Genomic DNA, 13,175 nt, shown 5'->3' with positions numbered 1-13,175 from the left:
AAATGAGAGCTGGTGGTCCTCAGCTTGTTCCTTTCTTTCATTTACTTCATTCAGTCACAAAAGGCTAGAAAAATGTTGATTGAATACTTTCCTTGTGCCAGACACTGTGTTAGGTACTGGGCACCCAAGGAAATCTCCAGGTTTTGAGGAATTCAAAGGAAGGAGAGACAGATTCAAACAAATAATTACGTCACATAGACATGAGGCCTTTTAAAGAAATGACCACCATTGGGGAGCTCTTCATTGAGGTGTCCAGAGACGCTGTGGAATGGTGGGGTAAGGGACGGAGTGAGCAACACGAGGAGGAGGAGCAGGAAGTTGGTGGGGGGCAGGGTAGGGCAGAGGAAACATTGTGCACAAAAGCCCAGGAGGGTATGAGTACTTTAGCGTAGCTGGAGCACGGGTTGTTTGAGGGAAGTTTCATGGCTGTTTCTTCCCCCCCCCCCCCCCCACCCCGAGATAGAGTCTCACTCTGTTGCCCAGGCTAGAGTGCCGTGACATTAGCCTAGCTCACAGCAACCTCAAACTCCTGGGCTCAAGTGATCCTCCTGCCTCAGCCTCCCAAGTAACTGGGACTATCAGTGCACACCACCATGTCCAGCTAATTTTTTCTATTTTTAGTAGAGATGGGGGGGGGTGTCTCACTCTTGCTGAGGTTGGTCTCGAACTCCTGACCTCAAGTGATCCTCCTGCCTCCGCCTCCCGGAGTGCTAGGATTACAGGCATGAGCCACCGCGCCCGGCCTGGTGGCTGTTTCTTATTGCAGGAATGGAGCCCAGCAGTCACCCCTGGAGTTCTGTGGGGGACATGTTTAGGTGTGTACATCTGTGAGTACTGGTTTGCCTCTCTGGGTTGCAAGGAAGAAGCCCGCGTCAATGAAACTGAGTGATAGTGCTTTACTGTGAGGTTCCACGGGAGAGAGATTCTTAGGAAACCATCTCAGCTGCTAGCAGGACATGCCCTGGGACCCTGGGCTTCCCAGTCAATGCAGTGCTGTTCGGGTTATAACCTGAGTTCCAAGGTTCCACCTTCTCTGTGAGCCCTTGGTGTTGGTTGTTGGTGGTTCCTCAGGGCAAGAGGGTCCAGTTGGGTTGGTTTGCTGCCGACTCGTGTAACTCTCCCCACCAGGCAGGGCTTCAGCCAAGCCACCATGGCAGGGCTTGGTTTCCTTCAGGTCCAGCACACACCAGGCCGTCTGTCCCAGGTCCGCGTAGAAGGGGTTTTAGTCACAGTGCACTGCAACTGTATGCAGAGAGAATGTCTGGTCTTTACCTGGTCTCCCCTGTGGAGAGCTTTCTGGATTTCTCCCTTGGAAAGAGAGCTGGAACTGAGGAGAAACCTCTAGAGATCACAGGCCGATTTACTCACTTCACAGAGGGGGAGAGTACAGCCCCAGAAAAGCAGATAAACTTGCTCAAAGTTAGCTGCAGGGGTAGGCCTAGAACCAGCTCTCCTGACTCCAGGCAGATTTTTTTGGCTGGTACATAAGGGTGTTTCTGTGCTATTGAAGTGTTCGATGAACCCACCAACTGTGTACCAGGCAGGGGCCATGTCCTGAGAGTGGACAGGCCATGTAATCCCTGTCCTCTAGAAAGGTTATAACCAGGGATCAGAGCACAAATAGAAAAAGATAGCTGTCTGATTTGCAATGGCCCTCGGGGAAGCCAGTACAGTTAGGCAAATTATACTAGGTCCAAGGGAAAAATCTATACGCCTCTGAGCATCTGCCTGACCCTCGGTGACCTGCTGAGAAAGGCGACTATCAGGATTTTTTTTTTGAGAGATGGACTCCGCTATGTGGCCCAGGCTGGAGTGCAGTGGCTATTCACAAGCACCCTCACAGGGCACCACGGCCTTGAACCCCCAGGCCCAAGTGATCCTCCTGCCTCAGCCTCCCAAGTAGCTAGGACTACAGGCGCACCCTACCACCCCTGGTTAAGATTTTTATGTTTCAGTCTTGTTAGAACCAGACAGGTCACAGGACTTCCGGACTCAGCCATAAGAGAGCAGAGAGCAGGAAGGAGCCTGAGAGACTGGATTGGGGACCTCATTGTATGTGACCTGTTCCCTAAACCATCTGCTCTTGTAAATCCCTGTTTCGCAGCCCAGAGCAGCTAGGGAAAGGGCCAGGGGTCTTTGAAACACAAACCACCAGCATGTACAAGACCATTGGGTATGAAGCTGTTTTTTCTCTTCCCAAGTGCATGAGGTTTATAAAGGATAAACGGAGTGTTTCTCTGGCTGGCCCAGTACCTGCTGCTCATGCAGTGGCTGGGGGATACTGTCGGAAGCTCTTGGGAGTGGCAATGGCATGGTTTCCAAAAAGACAAGTTGAAAACCCAGCTACAAGGTAAGCTCCAGAGCCTGGACCCTAGCAAATTAGTCTTTTGGCCTGGTTGCCATGGAGACAGACAGGCAGCAGCTGCTGGGGAAGAAGAAACAGCAGCTTCCCCAACATCTAGGATTCTGAAACAGCAATGGTGGGGGAGGGGGCTTGACACCGCCCTTTCTCCCCGAGATATTGAGGCCCCTGTCTGCCCCCCCCCGCCCCAGCTCCCAGACTCATAGGATCTGGTGAGTTGCCAGGGTCACAAAACAAGACGGTGGCAGTGCTGTATCCTGAAACCTCAGTTTCCTGCTTCCAGGCCAGTCTCCCCACCCCCCAACACCACGGTTGCCGCTGCCTGCTCAGCTTTTGGAGCAGAGAGATTTTCCGGGCGCTGAGCTCCTGGGCCCTGGGAGGGTTCCCAAACGCCGTCTTGGAGGGGATAAGTCACTAGAGGTGAATCCCAGCGTGTTGGCCACTGGAGGCCAATTTTTCCTCTGCTCTGTCGCCGTCTCTCTGGAAAACCTGGCAGAGGCTGAGTGGATCTGTGACCAGCCATTGTCTAGAAAGGGAGCTTGAAGCTGAGCCCAGAGGGACCTCAGCAAATGATGGGCTTTATTGTTTCCTCATTTGATGCTACACCGATATCATTAATTTGTGGCTTCACTGGCCATGCTGCCTGCCTGGCTGCCCTCCAAGCCCTGACCTCCCTCGCCGGGTGGAAACAGTCCTCGGCTCTCCCCCTCCGGGGGTTATCTCTGGAAATTGAAGGTGGGAGAGGAGGGGCCTGGGATCCAGGTCACCTGGGTCCACTTTCTCAGCAGAGCTGCCAAGAGGTTGTGTCTTAGCATCTCGGTTTCATCCTCTTTGGTAAAAGGAGAAATGAGGCTGGTATTATCTAGGGCTTTGAGTTCCTGGGCTTTGGATATGAGCAGAGTCCTTATGTAAGAGAACAGAGACCTAGTGTGGAGGGATAGGAGAGGGAGAACTGCAGAAAGGCAGAGGCTACTGCCTACCTACCAGCCCGGGCTTTTGGTGTTTAATTATGAAGCTTCGGTTTAATTACAAAGATAGTTCATGTGCAGGCATTATCAAAGAAAAAAGTCAATGCCAAAGAATATAAAGAAAATTGAGAAAACAACCCATCACTTCAAGTCCCAATCTGTAGAAACCACTGATAATTTTTCAGATCTTTCTCTATGCTTACACTTCCCCCCATATTATTATAATTAACAAATTATATATTTAAAATTAACAAACGATATGAGAATACATTTTTATAAAAGATGCAAACACCACAGATAAATGTAGAACAAAAAGCAAAAGTCTCCTTTTAGTCTATTCCATTCAACTGACAGCTACCGTTAAGTTTCATGTCCTTTGTATATTTATGTACAAACACAAACACAAGAGTTTCAGGATTTCTTTCTTTAGTATAAAGGTAGTCATAACATCCACATTGCTCAGCAAGTTGTTTTTCCCACCATAATAATAGTTCTTAGATTTTTCCACGGTAGTAGACCTACCCCATTCTACATAACTGCTGCTTAATAGTCTACATTTAGGATATTTTGTAACTTATTTAAGTAATCTCCTCCAATAGACACTTGAGTAGTGGTTGTTTACAATCATTTGTTAATAATGATGTTTTGAACACTTGTGCAGCTATTTATGCAGGGTTTATTTCTAGAAGTAAAATTCCTGAGTTAACATGTCTGTGTATCTTTAATTTTTCTAAATACTATGCAGATTTATTTTTATATTTTTTAAAAAAATTATCTTAGCCATAGATGCCCACTGCAAGAAACAAATTGAAAAGTATAGAAAGCTATGAGGGGCTGAGGAATCACTCACAGCATTTTTCCATGTCACCAAAATGTTTGTAAATATCCTTTTTATGATAGGTATCATATATACAGACCATAATTTTCTTAGCTGTTCCTCCATTGTTGGGCTTTTAAGTTGCCTACCTTTTTTTTTTTCATTAATGATAACACCTCAGTGAATCTTTTTGCATAAATCTTTGTCCTAAATCCAATAATTTCTTTAAGCCAGATTCCAAAAGGAGTAGGACTGGCTCTAGTGATAGGGATTTTAGTGAATCTATTTTTTTAAGTTGAACGTTATATTACTGTTATGTACACATGGTACGACATTCCAAAGATACTAAAGGTTACACAATGAGAAGAATGTCTTTCTCCTACTTGATCCTTTGGCAGTGGTTTTCCTCCTTAAAGACAACACGATTACGTTTTCTTCATGTGTATGTTTCTTACGGGGAAAAAATATATATTTTTTATATCTATTCCTTTTTTCATGTAGAAACAGCACATCAGATACATACTTTTGCACTATTCTCTTTTCCCTTAATATTGCTTGATGATGGTTCTATATATAAAATAGAGAACTGCCTCATTTTCTGAAAATATTGCATAGATTTCCCTCAAATGGAGGTGCCATATTAAATTAATCTATTCTATTGATTCGTTTTTAGGTTGTTTTCCATCTTTTGCTACCGGAACAGTGCAGTAATGAATGTCCTTATGCACATGCCATTTGCACAGGTGCTGGTGCGCCCATCTGTGCGATAGATCCCTGCATAAATGGAACTGCTGGGTCCCAGGGAATGGGCACTTTACATGTTGATAGCTATTGCTGTCTCCACAGAGAGTGACCATTTCCTCAGTGGAGGATATGGACAGTTTTTAAAGCTCTTAATACAAAAGGCCAGACTGCTTTCCAGAAAAGTGTTACCTGTTTATAGGTTCACCCCCACACCACTCCCCCTCCCACGGATTTGCCTGACAAGCAAAAAACCCAGTATGCCCATATTTGCTGTGTTTCTTCATTTTTTTCAAAGGGATCTGTGAAATATTAGCAAAAGTGAACAAACAGTTAATTTAAAAACTTTTCTAGCTGGGCGTGGTGGCACATGCCTCTAGTCCCAGCTACTAGGGAGGAAGAGGCAGGAGGATTGCTTGAGCCCAGGAGTCTGAGGTTGCTGTGAGCTAGGCTGACACCATGGCCCTCTAGCTCAGGCAACAGAGTGAGACTCTGTCTCAAAAATAAATAAATAAATGAATGAATGAATTAAAAACCCAGGATCTGGGGGAATTTCCTAATCTTCTTTTTGCCACGGTATATGTGTGACCTTGGCAAATGACTTATTCTCTCTTAGAATTTTCATGAGGAGGAAGTGAGATAATACATTCAGTAAAGTCCTTGGCACATACCAAGAGCTCACAAGGTGGTAGCTGAGAAGAAATGTTTGTTGAGGAAAAAATGCCAGCCCTCCAAGTAGTCCCATCAGTCAAAGGAAGGGAGGCTTTTAGGCTCCGAAATGCAGGCTGGGCGGTGCCCCCGGCTTTGTTCTTTCCCTCAAATTCTCCCGCTGGTCTTTCCTACCATGCAGAGGAAAACGGAAATCTGCCACACCAGCTCCTGGGGACAAACACCCCAGACCAAGACTGGCCCTTAGGGCGGGCGGGGCCTGGGGGTCGGGCCCTCTCCCGGGTCCACGGATCCACCTCGGAGGAGCCCAGGCGGTCTGGCCTGTGCCGGGCGCGGAGGGCCAGAGCCCTGCGGCGGGCGCCCGCGGCCTGAGCCGAGACCCGGGTGCGAAGCTTGCATTCTCGCCGGTTTCCCACCCAATTCCCGTTCCTCCCAAACACCCCGGGGGCGAGCACCTCCCCGCGGCCGGGGTGCGCGGGCTCCTTGCGCCACTCTCGGCTCTGGACCCCGCCGGCCGGAGGCCCCCGCCCTACCCAGGTCCCTGCGGGCGGCAGGGCGGGGTCGCCGCGGCTCGTGCTGGGTGCCGCGGGCGGGCGTGCTCCTCTGCCCGGATGCAGGACGGCCCTTGAGGGCCGCGCACCTCCACAGGCCCGGCGAGCCCTGGCCTCCCCATCCTGGCACGGAGCTGCTGCCCTGGAAAATCTGCTGCTAGAGACGCCATTTCGGTCCCCACCCTTGTCTCGGCCGAGGAAGAGCCAATCACGACGCTCGTGTGTAGCCGTGCCAGCCGCAGGTAGGGTGGGAGAGCCGCTCTGTGGAGCAGAGCGAAGCCATTTTCTGGGAGGATGTGCAGTCACTTCCACTCGTGGTATAGTCACCATGTTGGACAGCTTCAGCCTTTCCCTCCCCGCCCACCCGATTACACCGTGGTCTCTCCTTGATTTTCCCGGGAGAACTGACAGGGACAATATGGTGTGGTGCAAAGATTGTGCCCCGGGGAACCAAGTGACGTGGGGTCTGGTGTTGGCCCTTAAACTCACCCCTGTGACGCAGCCCCAGTCCTCAATCTTTCCGTTTGTAAAAATGCAGGGAAGAAATAAAATCAGACCATGGCAAGTATTGATGAGATTGTGGGGAAGTGGATTCTCTCGTTTTGTGCTTCTCTAGTAAAACTGAAAATATTCCTAATCTGTACTCAATTGTGCTGTTTCTCAGTCTCTATCCCAGAAAGATAACTTGCGAATGTACTCAGGAAGGCTGGACATTTCAGGACCGTATCTAGTAACAAACCATTGACAAGGGCTCAAGGGCTGTCAATAGGGAATGAATAAATAAAATGGGGTCTGTATACATAACAGGTCACTATATCACAGAAGGTATAAACCAGATCCATATATGCCCTTTGTAGATAAGGCTCAAAATATATTAAGTAAAAGCAGAAAATGCATACAATATAATACGATTTTTTTGCAACACATCAGACAGAACTGTGGATTTTCTATGGTTATATTCAAACATATATATTTGCATTTTTTAAAAAGGAAAGGAGCAGCCTTGGGGTGGGGGTGGCTCATGCCTGTAATCCCAGCACTTTGGGAAGCTAAGGCAGGAGGATCACTTGAGAGCAGGAGTTCGAGACCAGCCTGGGCAACATAATGAAACCCCATGTGTACAAAAAATAAGAAAAATTAGCTGGGCCTGGTGGTACTTGCCTGTAGTCCCAGCTACTTGGGAAGCTGAGGCAGGAGGATTGCTTGAGCCCAGGAGTTTGAGGATACAGTGAGCTGTGATCACACCACTGAACTCCTGTCTGGGCAATGATTCACTCCTAATTCATGAGTGGCTGGCTCTGGGGAGAGGGAAAGGTAGTTGAGATAGCAAGTGGATTTGTTTGTAATATTCTCATTTTTATTTCTAAAAATGACAGTACATTCACTTATTACTTAGGGAATTTTAAACTGCATATTCATAAAGAAAATACTGGAAACAAGTATGTCCAGGAAACAAATATGTCAAAATGTAAACAATGGTTAATTCCAGGTGATGGGACATATGAGTAATTGTTAATTTCTTCTTTGTACTTTTTTTTTTTTTTCTTTTTTTTTTTTTTTTTGAGACAGAGTCTTGCTTTGTTGCCCGGGCTAGAGTGAGTGCCGTGGCGTCAGCCTAGCTCACAGCAACCTCAAACTCCTGGGCTTAAGCAATCCTACTGCCTCAGCCTCCCGAGTAGCTGGGACTACAGGCATGTGCCACCATGCCCGGCTAATTTTTTCTATATATATTTTTAGCTGTCCATATAATTTCTTTCTATTTTTTAGTAGAGACGGGGTCTCGCTCTTGCTCAGGCTGGTCTTGAACTCCTGAGCTCAAACGATCCGCCCACCTCGGCCTCCCAGAGTGCTAGGATTACAGGCGTGAGCCACCGTGCCTGGCCACTTTGTACTTTTTTGATTTTTCAGTTTTAAACATGCAGGGAAGGGATTCAAGAGTGACTGTGTGACCCACAAGTCCCTCAGCTCAAAGAACCTGCAATCCTGTGATTCTAGGTAGTCATCTTTAAAGCCCTAACTCCCCTCCCTGCCTGCCTGGAAGGGCTTACAAGTAAGAGCCTTGGTGCTCCTGCCCCAGCTCCCTCCCCAGTGTCAAATTCAGTCTTAACCATCCCTCAACTTGAAACCTGCTGGCCAGAGCAAACTACTTGCAGTTCACCTGCTGTGCTAGGGCTGGGCTCATCACTTCTGGGCTCATCTCTTCTGAGCTGTTTCCTCTTCCTGGCACCCTCTTCCCTTCCTCTTTGCCTGCAAACTTCCATCAGATCTCTTCAGCTCGGCGTCCCTTCCCTGCGTCCCCTGCCCTGCCTAGGTTACCACTCTGAGCTGATTGTCTATTTATTGTGAATTCTTGAGGCCAGGAACTTGCCCTCTTCCTTCCTGTACTGCCAGGGCCCAGCACAGGGCCTGACACCTCATGGTTCCTCAGTAACTGTCTGTTGCACGAATAGACAATCAAAAACAACAGATTCTTCTGTGGTCTGGGTTTTCTGATGCTCCTCCCAGGAGCTCTGAGGGTTCTGCTTGCTCAAGTTTAGAGGCAGAACCAGGATTTGGGCTCAGAGACTGGCTCCAGAGCCCACGCTCTTAACCACTATGCTCTGAGCCCCTAATGCATTCCATGTGTTCATGCACCAGATATGTATTGAGAGCCTACCATGCGTCAGGCACTGTTTCATATAGTAACGAAGACACAGCCCCTATTCTCATGGATTGGGTGATAGGGGGTGGAGGAGGACCAGAAAATAAATAAGTATATAATTTGCCTACTTGTAATCTAGAGATGAAATATACAGGATGATGGGAGGAACGGTTTGGAGGGCGGGGGCAGATTTGGAGTTCAGTTTTGGACGTGTTTGGTTTGAAATGCCAATTTGATAACCAAGTGAAGATGTGGAGTAGGAGGTGGATAAGTATGTCTGGAGTCCAGGGCACGAGCCTGAGCTGGATATATACATTTGGAAGTCAGCAGCATAGATGGTATTTAAAACCGCAGGACTGGCCTAGATCACCAGGGCAGTGAGTGGGTCCAGAGAAGAGGCCCGAGTACTGAGTTCTGCAGCACTTAGAGGTGACGGAAATGAAGGGAGCGGCCAGTGAGGTGGGAGGGAAACTGGAAGAATATAGTGTCCTGCAAGCCAGGTGAATAGAGTTCAAGGTCAGCCGTGGCAAGGGTTGGACAGGGGCAAGTCTTTGGACAGGCTTGTACAATGAGGGGAGGGAGCTGTTGCAGGAGCAGCGGGACAGGAGCCCAGAGATGGGAGAGAGTTGGATCCTGGAGGGCTGGTTTCGGGACTAAGGAGTTTGGCCTTTAATCCCATACACACTGGGTAAAGTGGAGGGACAGGATCAGATTTTTAGAGCGAGCCCTGTGGTGACAGTGAGGCTGAGGCTGACTTGCTTTAGGCAGCCTTGGTATTAAAGTTTACTTATATTTAATTAGATAACAATGTTTAAAAATCAGAGGCCGGGCGCGGTGGCTCACGCCTGTAATCCTAGCACTCTGGGAGGCCGAGGTGGGCGGATCATTTGAGCTCAGGAGTTCGAGACCAGCCTGAGCAAGAGCGAGACCCCATCTCTACTAAAAATAGAAATTATATGGACAGCTAAAAATATATAGAGAAAAAATTAGCCGGGCATGGTGGTGCATGCCTGTAGTCCCAGCTACTCGGGAGGCTGAGGCAGGAGGATCGCTTGAGCTCAGGAGTTTGAGGTTGCTGTGAGCTAGGCTGACGCCACGGCACTCACTCTAGCCTGGGCAACAGAGTGAGACTCTGTCTCAAAAAAAAAAAAAATAAATAAATAAATAAATAAATCAGGAGATTTTACAAGAAGTATTAAATTCCAGCTTTTCTAGCCACACATTGTTGCAAGACAGCCATCAGCCAAAGCTGAGCAGAAGCCCCGTGTTGTGGACTGAATTGTGTCCCCAGAAAAGATGTTGAAGTCCTAACCCCTGTACCTATGAACATGACGTTATTTGGAAATTGGGTCTTTGCAGATGATAAAGTTAAGATGAGGTCATTAGGGTGGGCCCTAAACCAATATGACTGGTGTCCTTATAAAAAGGGGAAACTGGGACCCAGAGACAGACACACGTAGAGTGAAGACAATATGAAGACATGGGGCGGGGGAACACCGTCTACAAGGCAGGGAGCTGCTGAGGCTACTGGAAGCCAGAAGGTAGAAATAGAACAGATCCTCCCTCAGAAGGAACCAACCCTGCCGACATCTTGATCTCACACGTGTAGTCCCCAGAATTGTGAGACAACACCTTTCTGTCATTTAAGGCACCCAGTTTGTAGCACTTTGCTAAGACAGCCCCCAAAAGTAACACACCCACCTCCTCCCACCTAGCGGGGCCTGTATGCTCCTCCAGTCTGCGGCAGTCCTCTCTCGGCAGTCCCCTCTGCGCTGCCTTTTCTCCCAGCTCCTCCGCAGGGATTTGAGTTGGCAAGAGCGGGTGCTGGGAATGGACCGGAGGGGTGCAGACTGAAGACCGATTAGGAGGCTGCTGTAGTACTCTAGTAGCCTGGTGGGGCCTGCATACACCCTGGGGCAGCACTGCTTGCTAACTGCTACAAGGGCTTAGTGAAAGAGGTCTTGTGTCTATTAGCAATAAGCCCCTGAAGGTCTACAAATCAACTCCGAGTTGCAGCTACGTATACGCTTTTCTTCCCCTCCTGTGTTTTCTCTTGCACAGCATCCCACCCTCCTCCACCTGACACCCCAGCCACCCCCACCTTCCTGGCTTCAATTCCACTCGGTGTAGATTTCACCCGCCTTGGAATGGGTGTCATTTCAGCAGCCTTGCTTTCAACTTCCTGTGACAGCTGTAACCTCTGTTCTCACTGAATTGCTAAGATTGCTGATAAATGCCAACTGCTTGGAAGCTTTGTAAGTGACTGGGAATCGTGCTCCCGTGCCAGGCCCTGGAGAAGTGGGCTATGGAATGGCCGAGAAATTTAATGAGTTAAAAGAAACTAGTAATTCCCCAGCCATCCCCGTTTTTAGGCCCACAAGAGCCCATCCAGAAATAGACTAGATCTAAAATAAAAGTCATGCTCCTAGCTCCTGTAGGAGGAACAGTCAGGTTACCCCTTAGAAGCCCTGGAAGCCCAGCAGAGGGCTAGGGCAGCAACCTCACCAGTCCCCACTGTTTTTTCTTGCTCATATTTTGATTATTTGGAACAGGTTGGTTGGAGGACACAATAGAAAGCAACCACCCCAACCTCCTTGTTAAAGAAATGTCACTGGCTAAGAAGACAAGATGATACATTCAAGACGAGGTCCTGGATTAGATCCTGGAACACAAAATGAACCCCAGTGGAAAAATGGGGAATCCAGTTAAAGTCAGCCATTTAGTTAATAGCATTGTACCAATGTTAATGTTTTAGTTTGGATAAATGTACCATGATTATGTAAGATGTTAATGTAAAAGGAAGCTGGCTGAAGGGTACATGGGAACTCTGTGTGTGTACCATCTTTGCAACTCTCTGGAAATCTAAAATGATTTCAAAATTGAAGTTTAAAAACAAAATACATTTTTTTTTTTGAGACAGGGTCTTGCTCTATTGCCCAGGCTGGAGTGCAGTGACGACATCATAGCTCACTGCAGCCTCGAACTCCTGGCGATCCTCCTGCCTCAGCCTCCTGAGTAGCTGGAACTACAGGTGCACACCAACAAACCTGGCTAATTTTTTTTTTCTTGTAGAGACGTTGCTCAGGCTGTTCTCGAACTCCCTGCCTCAAGCAATCCTCCCACCTCGGCCTCCCAAAATGCTAGGATTATTGGCATGAGCCACTGTACCTAACCAAAATACATTTTTTAAAAAAAGAAAGAAAAAAAATGTCACTGTTCAGAATAGTATATTTTGAATTTGCAAGAGACTGAACACCAGAATACACACTCATATATGCTGTCTGACCCTAAGCCCTCAGTGTGGTTTGGTGGACAAAAAGACATCAGCCTAATGATTTAACATTTGCTGAGTGTCTACTCATGGCACTGTAGCAATACCAAGACAAAAATCATACAGAACCCTGCTCTCAAGGAGCTAACTCACTAGTGAGGAGGCCAAACGTATATGGATAGCTACAGTACCAGCATAGTGGTGGCAGTCAGAGAGATTAGTCAAGAACTTGAAAGTGGGGAGAATTTCAATCTAGACAGAAGCCAAGGAACTCAAGGCCTCGTGAGGGTTGGTGCTATAGACTGAATGTTGTGTCCCCTCCTCTCCAATTCATATGTGGAAGCCTATTCCCCAACATAATGGTTTGGAGGTGAAGCCTTTGGGAGATAATTAGGTCATGTGAGTGGAGCCTTCATGAGTAGAATTTGTACCCTTATAAAAAGAGGAGGAGACGTGAGATCTCTTTCTGCTCCCGGCCATGTAAGGATACAACAAGAAGACAGCTGTCTGCAAACCAGGAAGAGAGCCCTCATCAGACACTGGATCTGCTGGCACCTTGACTTCCCAACCTCCAGAACTGTGAGAAATAAATGTTTGTTGTTTAAGCCCCCCAATGTATGACATTCTGTTACAGCAGCCTGAACTAAGACAGTTGGTGCCAGCAGAACACTGAGACGTACAGGTGTGTGACCTTTCAGGGAGCTGGGAATAGTCCAATAAAGCGGAAATTTAGCAGGGAGCAGGGGGGAAAGAGAGTGAGGGTAGAAGTCTCAGAGACACAGGAGGACCTAAGATGGGTAAGGAGGACACAATTCTCTTCTGTTTTTTAAATATTACTTTTGTCATTAATAAAAATGATACATGTTCATTTTAAGAAGTTTGGAAAACTCAGAATAGTACAAAGAATAAAACCAACTCAATTGTTATTTTATTCTTCAGAACTAATATTTTGGTGCATTTTCTTCATTATATTTTGTTCCTAGTTGGGCTCATACTATACAGTTGGGTGGGCTTTGTTTGTTTTATCTAGCATAATGTCATAAGCCTTTCCCTATCTCATTAAAAAAGGATTTTAAAGCAAGAAGAGAGGTCATTTAGTCCACCTCCCTCCTAATGCAAGAATCACAATTCAACATTCCTGATGATTAACTGACA

The sequence above is a fragment of the Eulemur rufifrons genome, chromosome 8 (assembly GCF_041146395.1).
Source record: "Eulemur rufifrons isolate Redbay chromosome 8, OSU_ERuf_1, whole genome shotgun sequence".
NCBI lineage: Eukaryota > Metazoa > Chordata > Mammalia > Primates > Lemuridae > Eulemur > Eulemur rufifrons.
This window is presented reverse-complemented; position numbering follows the sequence as displayed.